At 35.5% G+C, this 9,390-nt stretch overlaps 1 pseudogene; it reads left to right on the top strand.

Annotated features, from left to right (window-relative positions):
* Positions 1 to 4,163: 4,163 nt before the first annotated feature.
* Positions 4,164 to 8,929, top strand: LOC135627550 (uncharacterized; annotated as a pseudogene).
* Positions 8,930 to 9,390: the final 461 nt, after the last annotated feature.

Here is a 9,390-nt window from a genome sequence, read left to right as displayed (position 1 = left end):
CCTTGCAAGCCAATCACATGAGTGATGGCATGTGTGACTTGACATGTAGTCTTTTTACTTATCATTATTTGGTATTTTATCACCTTATATTGTATATTGCTTGAATATATTGTGATGTCCATGGATTTGTGCAATGAGAATTGGATCGTGATGAAATCACGACAATGAGATCGATTCACCTTATAAACATAGATCCTAAATAATCCCGGTCATAGGTTACTCGACAGGGACATCGAGATAACCGGACAGACTGATGTGCTGTATATTCATCCATATGATAGATACAGTTGGTCTTATAGCTACTCGTGTGGGGATACTAAGGATACAATACATGTGCTCATTGGAGAATGAGTTGATTGATTGATTTGCTTATGGAATGTATGATGATTGATAATGCCTTATTGTCAAACAATGATTCTGTAGTCCTAATGGGGTATTTGGTTCTTAGACTTGAGATACTAAGGATGCCATATATGAGTACTCTACTCTTTGATACTGGACTTATAGGTCTGGAGGTTCCAGATCTAGCATAGCCGGTCATCGGGAGTAGTAATCAACCTTATAAGGACTCTTGAGTATTGATGGAGGATCATCCACTCTTGGTGCCATGAGAGAAATCTCTCATGTATTTTTGCTCAGATAAATCCCTAGCTAAGGTCATTCGGATTGATAGAGAAAGAGTTCTCCAAGAGACTCCGATTAGAGCGAGACTCGAGCAGAAATTATATAGATCTGACAACACCATGCCCGGTATACGGTCTCTAGGATATTAGATGGATGAGGGAATATAGGTACATGATAACTAAGGACAGACATGTTCAATGGATTGGATTTCCCTATATCGTTTGGGGACTGCGGCGTAGTAGCATAGTACATCCGCAGTCGATGAGTCGAGTGAATTATTATGAAGATAATAATTCACTAAGCCAGAAGGAGTTCTGATAGGTATGACTCATGGCTAGCTCAATATTGGGCCTAGAGAGTCACACACATATAGTAGGCGTTGAAATAAGTAGAGGTTCGGATATGAGATATCTGCCAGAGCCCCTATTTTATTGGATGTCTAATAAGCTCCTGAATTATTGGATCATATGGATGAGATCTAATAAGAGTCATCGAGAGATTATTGGATGGAGATACACTAATCTAAGAAGCTTGGGTAGTTAGATGGAGATCCAATACCCAATAGGGTATGATCTATTATGGTTAAGTTGATAGGGCACCTCTATAAATAGGAGGGAATTAATGGTTCATAGGTTATAGCCTTTTGGGGTTGCCTCTCCTATTCTCCTCCTCTTCTCCTTCTCAGATAACAGGCTTGGAGATTTGAGGAACATCATCGTAGCCCTACTGTGTGGATCACCGCTAGAGAGGACGCTTGACCTCCTTCACCCTCTCCTAGAGATCTGTAGGGATTTAAGGATATACGATCTCCCTAGGTAACACAATCTTTCATTTATGCAGTTTTAAGTTTCGTAGATTTTGCGCACTAATTTTCTCACGACGAAGAACATATCTTTGGAAATTTAGGGTTTTGTTTTTATATTCTTCCGCTATGCAAGTGATGTCGCCCCATAGATTTCCCAACAAAAGATAGGCACCGGAAGAGGAACTGTAAATAGTACGTTGCAGAGAGGGTGAAATGGAAGCTTAAAGAAGCTTCAGGTACATTTATGATTGATCTCCAATTGTTAGATTTTTTTGATAGTACATTGGTATTGGATACCGGTATAGCTTATCATATTTGCAATTTGTTGTAGATTTTGACAAAGTCTTAGAGATTCAAAAGAGGAACATTGCATAATAATTTATTTATGCTAAACACTGCTTTGTATATCATAAATGTAAGTGTGTCCAAGAGGAAATGAGATGAGGTGAATAGTGCATACTTGTGGCATTGTAGGCTAGGTCACATCCACGAGGGAAGGATTCAAAAGTTGCTAAAAGATGAATATTTATATCCATTTAACTATGAGTCATATGCAACTTACGAGTCTTGCCTTCATAGAAAACTGATCAACTCTCCATTTAGTGGAACTGGAGAGAGAGTCATTGAGCTGTTGGAACTCATACATAGTGATGCATATAGATCCATGTCAACTCATGCCATTAGTGGTTACTCCTGCTTTATTATCTTTACTGATGATTTCTCAAGGTATAGACATGTCTACTTGATAAAGTACAAGTCTAAGGCCTTTGAGAAATTTAGAGAGTATAAGAATGAAGTGGAGAATCAGATTGGAAAGAGTATCAAGACTCTTCGATCAGATCGAGAAGGTAAGTACTTGAGTACAAAGTTTACCTAATTCCTCAAGAACTATAGGATTCTATCCCAATATACCTCCTTATACACCTCAGCTCAATGGTATACCTGAAAGGAGGAATCATACACTATTAGACATGGTGTGGTCCATGATGAGTTTTGCTGACCTACCCATCTCATTTTGAGGATACGTCCTAGAGATCACAGCTTACCTTCTGAATAGAGTTCCAACTAAATTGGTAGTGTCTATACCATATAAGATATGAAAAGGAAAAAAATCTGATCTCAAGATTGTTAAGATTTAGGACTGCCCTGCCCACGTGATATGAATGAGCAAGTTAATTATAATTCTGCTAAGGATCCTTTAACTATTCATGGAGGACCAATGACAAGAGGTAAAACTAAAAGGATGAAAGAAGCCTTAACTTATTTAGTGGAAGGTATTTGGAATGAGCAAGTTGGTCAAAACATGGTCAAAGTTCTATGGATACAAGAAGAGCCTAAAATGATCAACCTGATTCAAATAAATGCACATCATGAAGAGAATGTCCAGTCTTGAGAGAAGGATGTATTTTTAGCCCATTTTGAAGATTAAAGGTCATTCAGTCATATTTGACTATATTAGAAATTATAGGCTTATTCATGAATAATCATTCAAATCAATTCAAGGCAGATTCATGAGTAATCTACATTTATGCATTAGGAATATGAATGTTATTTAGTGTATTTAATGGATTCATTCCCTTTGTACTTGACCTTTGTACTATATAAACAAGGCCGACTCCCTTTGTAAGGAGGACAATTCAGAAGTATATTCAACTTTCAACATCGGTGAGTATTTTATTTTTAAGTTCTTGCATGAACTTTGGAACTTATCAAGCTTTTCTGTTTATGGCGTTCAAAACCCAAAAATCTTTGTTTTTCCTTTTAACTTATAAAGCTTCTTAGTTTGTGGCGTTTTAAGGGAATCAAAGTGCTATTCTAATTACTTCATCAAATTTCATTGATAAAGTGATTAGAATAGTTTCCCTAACTTCAATCTTGAACGATCCGTCTTGTTTCAATTCGTTGGAGGGGGTCAATTTGCATTCCATATGTATCATAACTCTTTAGCTATCAGGGTGTATGATTGCTAAGTTGATGACTTCCATCATTTGGTATTAGAGCTCAGCTCAAGTTTGATGTTTGCATATCCATTTATTTGCTATCTTTTAGATTTTCCTTTTCTCTTCTTCGTCTTCTTTTTGCACAATATCTATAATCATTGTTCTTCCTTCATCTTCATTGTTGTGCTTCTTGTGTTATTACTATTCTTCTTTGTCATTCCGTACTTTATAGTATATAAAAAAAAAAGAAGATCAAGAAGTCAAAAAAAAAAAAGAAAGAGAAAGAAAATCAAAGGTAAAAAAAAAGAAGAGGGAAAATCAAAGGTTAAAAAAAAAAAGAGATCAGAATTATAAAAAAAAAATTGTGGATTCAAGGATTTCTTGCAAATTATAGAATTTTATCTTTGTTCATTTGAAGTCCTATTTCGGTTTGGAAATCTTTCTTCATTCAAAAAAAAAATTCCTTTGTTCAATTGATATTTGAATTCTAGTCTTTGCTTATGATTAAAGTGCATTACATACACATTTAAATTGACCTCTCTTTTGTTTGCTTTTAAACCTACCTAATTTCACTATTTTTGAATTGCCATAATCTGAATTGTTTGTTTAGGTATCTTAGTTGATCTAAGAACTCAAATAACAAAACAAGAGAGGTAAAAGGCAAGAGTGGTCAGATCAGTATCGAGAAAAGCCAAAAATTATGTGAAACACGAGTGAAGTGAATCAAATCTAGAGTGAAACACGCGAGGGAGTGTTGGTGAGGTTGTTCTAACTTTGTTTTTTAGGTTGTATACATGTCTAAAGAGAAAGAAGCGAGTTCTTCATCAAATGATATTTTAGTTCAAGCAATGCAGCAACAATTTGAACGTATATTCAAAGTGATGGAAGATGTAAGAGATTATCTAGAAAGGCATGATGAGGCAATTAATAGATTGCAAGGTGAACCACGGCATGGGAGACAACCAACCTTTGTCAATGATGAATATGATGGTGGTGATGACATGGATGATGATCAAGTTACTCTAATTGGTCAATATGTTAATCCTAGGAGACAAACCAGGAGAGGACGTTTTGATGGTGTGGATAGAAACATAGGCAGTATCAAAATGAAAATTCCTTCTTTTTAAGGAAAGAATAATCCATATGCTTATTTGGAGTGGGAACGAAAAGTGGAGATGATCTTTGAATGTCACAATTACTCCGAAGAGAAAAAGGTAAAATTAGCCGCTATTGAATTTTTTATTATGCTATTGGTTGGTGGGATCAATTGTGTAAAGACAGGCGTAAAAATGGTGAAAGGCCCATGGAGACTTGGTTGGAGATGAAACAAATCATGAGGAGGAGATTTGTCCCTAGCTATTACTATAGGGATTTATATCAACGGTTGCAAACCTTGACACAAGGTTCCATGAGTGTTGATGAGTATCACAATGAGATAGAGATAGCCATGATAAGGGCTAGTGTGGAGGAAGACCGTGAGGCCACCATGGCTCGATTCCTGAGTGGATTAAATAAGAACATTGCTGATCTTGTAGAGTTACAACATTATGTGGAGATTGAGGACATGGTGAATGTGACCATGAAGATTAGAGGCAACTCGAATGAAAAGGCACAAGGTATGATTCAAAACCTTATTCGAGTTCTTCTTCTTCTTGGAAACCAAATTGGAGTAAAAAGGATGAAAAACCCATTGTTAAGCCTAAAATTGATGAAACTAAAGGCAGGAATGAATCAGGCAGTAAGGGTAAAGGTGAGAATCTACCTAATCAAACTAGAGGTATTAAATGTTTTAAGTGCCTTGAGCATGGACATGTGGCACGTGAATGTCCTAATAAGAGAGTTATGATCATGAGGGATGGAATTATGAAATCTGAAAGTGAGAGAGAGGATGATGATGACATTCTAAGGATGCTAGTGATGTAGAGTATGCTAAAGGTGAAAATCTAATTGTTCAACGCACACTTAGTTTGCAAAATAAAAATGATGAACATGGTGAACAACGTGAAAATCTATTTCATACTTATTGTTTGATTGCTAACAAGTTGTGTAATGCGATTATTGATAGTGGAAGTTGTACAAATGTGGCAAGCACCTTGCTAGTGGAGATACTGAAATTATCTACTATTAAGCATCCAAAACCTTACAAATTACAATGGTTGAATGATAGTGGTGTAGTATAGGTAAATCGGCAAGTATTAGTTTCTTTTTCAATTGGTATATATAAGGATGAAGTTTGGTGTGATGTGGTACCTATGTATGCTGGTCATATGTTGTTGGGGAGACCTTGGCAATATGATCGAAGGGTAATACATGATGGGTTCAAGAATCGTTATTCTTTGATCATGGATGGATAGAAATATAAGCTTGGACCTTTGTCTCCAAAGATAATTTTTGAAGACCAAATGCGCATAAAACAATAATATGAGGAGCTTAAGTCTTCATTAACTAGAAGTTTGGGGAGAGAATAAGAAAGAGAAAAAAAAGAAAATGGTGAGTTGAGTGGTAAAAATGAGAGTATTGGGAAACACAAGGGGAGAGAAAACAAGGAGAGCTTGAGTGAAAGAAAAATGAGTGTTTATGCCAAAATGAGTGACGTGAAGAAAGCCTTAACTATGAGGCAACCCTTACTTGTACTTTTGTACAAGGATGTTTTGGTTGCTTCTAACAAAATTGATAAGAGTTTGCCTAGTGTTATTGTTGATCTTTTGTAGGAAATTGAGGATCTCTTTCCCGAAGAAGTTCCTAATGGTTTACCACAAATTAGAGGAATTGAGCATCAAATTGATTTCGTTCCAAGTGCAAACATACCAAATAAGCCAGCATATAGATGCAACCCCGAAGAGACCAAGGAAATCCAAAAGTAAGTAAGTGAGCTTATGAAAAAGGGGTATGTGCGAGAAGGCATGAGTCCATGTGCCGTTCCTATTCTATTGGTGCCTAAGAAGGATGGATCTTGGAGAATATGTGTTGACTGCCAAGCCATCAACAAAATCACGATAAAGTATAGACATCCTATTCCTAGGCTAGATGATATGTTGGATGAATTGCATGGTTCTTGTGTGTTTTCAAAAATTGATTTAAGATCTGGATATCATCAAATAAGAATGCACGAGGGTGATGAATGGAAAACTGTTTTCAAAACTAAATATGGTTGATACGAATGGTTGGTTATGCCTTTTGGCCTAACTAATGTACCTAGTACTTTCATGAGATTGATGAATCATATTTTACGTGCTTACATTAGAAAGTTTGTAGTTGTTTATATTAATGATATACTTGTGTATAGCAAAAGTTTAAATGAGCATATAACATATTTAAAAGCTGTTTTTGATGTGCTTAGAAAAGAAAAGTTATATGCTAATATAAAGAAACTCACTTTTTGCACTAATGAAATTACTTTTCTTGGATATGTTGTTAATGATAAAGGAATACATGTTGATAAAGAAAAAGTGAAAGTAATTAGGGAATGACCAAAACCTACTAGTGTTAGTGATGTTAGAAGTTTTCATGGTCTTGTTAGCTTTTATAGAAGATTCATTAAGGATTTTTCTATAATTGCTGCATCATTAACTGAATGCATAAAAAAGAATATGATATTTAGATGGGTGAAAAACAAGATTATGCTTTTAACTTGCTTAAAGACAAACTCAGTTCAGCATCTTTACTTGTTTTACTAAACTTTGCTAAAATTTTTGAGATTGAGTGTGATGTGAGTGGAATAGGAATTGGAGGAGTCTTAATGCAAGAAGGCAGACTCATTGCGTTCTTTAGTGAGAAGCTAAGTGGAGCAAGTCTTAACTACCCGATATATGACAAGGAGTTTTACGCTTCGGTAAGAGTGTTAGAGACTTGGCAGCACTATCTTTGGTACAAGAAATTCATTATACACACCGATCATGAGTCCTTGAAATATCTCAAAGGACAAGGGAAGTTAAACCGTAGGCATGCAAAATGGGTAGAGTTTATTGAATCCTTTCCATATATCATCAAGTATAAACAAGGTAAGGAAAATGTGGTTGCCGATGCTCTTTCTAGAAGGTATGCTCTAATTTCTCAACTTGATGCAAAATTATTGGGTTTTGAGTATATTAAAAATTTATACAATTCTGATCATAATTTTGCTAATGTTTATGGGGCATGTGAGAAAGGGGGTTTTGACAAGTTCTTCAAGCATGATGGTTTTCTTTTCAAAGAAAATAACTTGTGTGTTCCTCAATGTTCAATGAGAGAATTACTTGTGAGAGAGGCATATAGTGGAGGTTTAATGGGGCATTTTGGGGTTAGAAAAACTTTAGATGTGTTAAGTGATCATTTCTTTTGGCCGCACGTAAAAAGAGATGTTGAGAGATTGTGTGAGAAATGTATTACTTGTAAACAAGCTAACTCTAAAGTAATGCCTCATGCATTGTATACTCCTCTTCCTATAACTAGTGAACCTTGGGTTGATATATCCATGGACTTTGTTTTAGGTTTACCAAGGTCAAAAGGAGGGAGAGATTCTATTTTTGTTGTTGTTGACAGGTTTAGCAAGATAGCACATTTCATTCCTTGCCACAAAACAGATGATGCAACATATGTTGCGGGGCTGTTCTTCAAAGAAATTGTAAGATTACATGGCATTCTAAAGACAATTATGAGTGATAGAGATGTGAAGTTCCTTAGCCACTTTTGGAAAACACTTTGGAGCAAGTTGGGTACAAGGCTGTTGTATTTAACCACTTGTCATCCACAAACAGATGGACAAACGAAGGTAGTAAATCGAACTTTATCAACACTTTTGAGGGCCATAATTCAAAAGAATTTAAAAAATTGGAAGGAATGTTTACCATATATGGAGTTTGCTTATAATAGAAGTGTGCATGCTACAACAAACCATTCCCCATTTGAAGTTGTGTATGGGTTCAATCCATTAACTCCTATGGATTTGCTACCTTTACCATTGGAAAAGGCCAATTTAGATGGTAAGTAAAAAACTGATCTTGTCAAAGCGTTACATGAAAGAGTCCGGACACAAATTGAAAAGAAAACTCTATAATATGAGAAACAACACAACAAAAGCCGAAAGCAAGTAGTATTTGAACTTGGTGATTGGGTTTGGGTACACTTGAGCAAGGAAAGATTTCCTAACCAAAGGAAGTATAAACTAATGCCAAGAGGAGATGGTCCATTTCGAGTCTTTCAAAAACTAAATGACAATGCATACAAGCTGGAACTACCAAGTGAATATGGCAATGTTAGTGCAACCTTCAATGTTTCTGATTTATCATTATTTAATGCAGGTGATGAAGGTGCTGATTCGAGGATGAATCCTTTCGAGGAAAGGGGGAATGATATGAATGAGCAAGTTGATTATAATTCTGCTAAGGATCCTTTAACTATTCATGGAGGACCAATGACAAGAGCTAAAACTAAAAGGATGAAAGAAGCCTTAACTTGTTTAGTGGAAGACATTTGGAAGGAGCAAGCTGGTCAAAACATGGTCAAGATTCTATGGATACAAGAAGAGCCTAAAATGGTCAACCTGATTCAAATAAATCCACATCATGAAGAGAAAGTCTAGTCTTAAGAGAAGGATGTATTTTTAGCCTATTTTAAAGAATAAAGGTCATTCAGCCATATTAGACCATATTAGGAATTATGGGCTTATTCATGAATAATTATTCAAATCAATTCAAGGCAGATTCATGAGTAATCTATATTAATGCATTAGGAATATGAATGTCATTTAGTGTATTTAATGGATTCATTCCTTTTGTACTTGGCCTTTGTACTATATAAACAAGGCCGACTCCCTTTGTAAGGAGGACAGTTCAGAAGTATATTCAACTTTCAACACCGATGAGTGTTTTGTTTTTAAGTTCTTGCATGAACTTTGGAACTTATCAAGCTTTTCTGATTGTGGCGTTCAAAACCCAAAAATCTTTATTTTTCCTTTCAACTTATCAAGCTTCTTAATTTGTGATGTTTTAAGGGAATCAAAGTGCTATTCTAATTACTTCAACAAATTTCGTTGATAAAATG

Source organism: Musa acuminata, chromosome BXJ2-11 (genome assembly GCF_036884655.1).
Source record: "Musa acuminata AAA Group cultivar baxijiao chromosome BXJ2-11, Cavendish_Baxijiao_AAA, whole genome shotgun sequence".
Classification (NCBI taxonomy): domain Eukaryota; kingdom Viridiplantae; phylum Streptophyta; class Magnoliopsida; order Zingiberales; family Musaceae; genus Musa; species Musa acuminata.
This window is presented reverse-complemented; position numbering and strand designations above follow the sequence as displayed.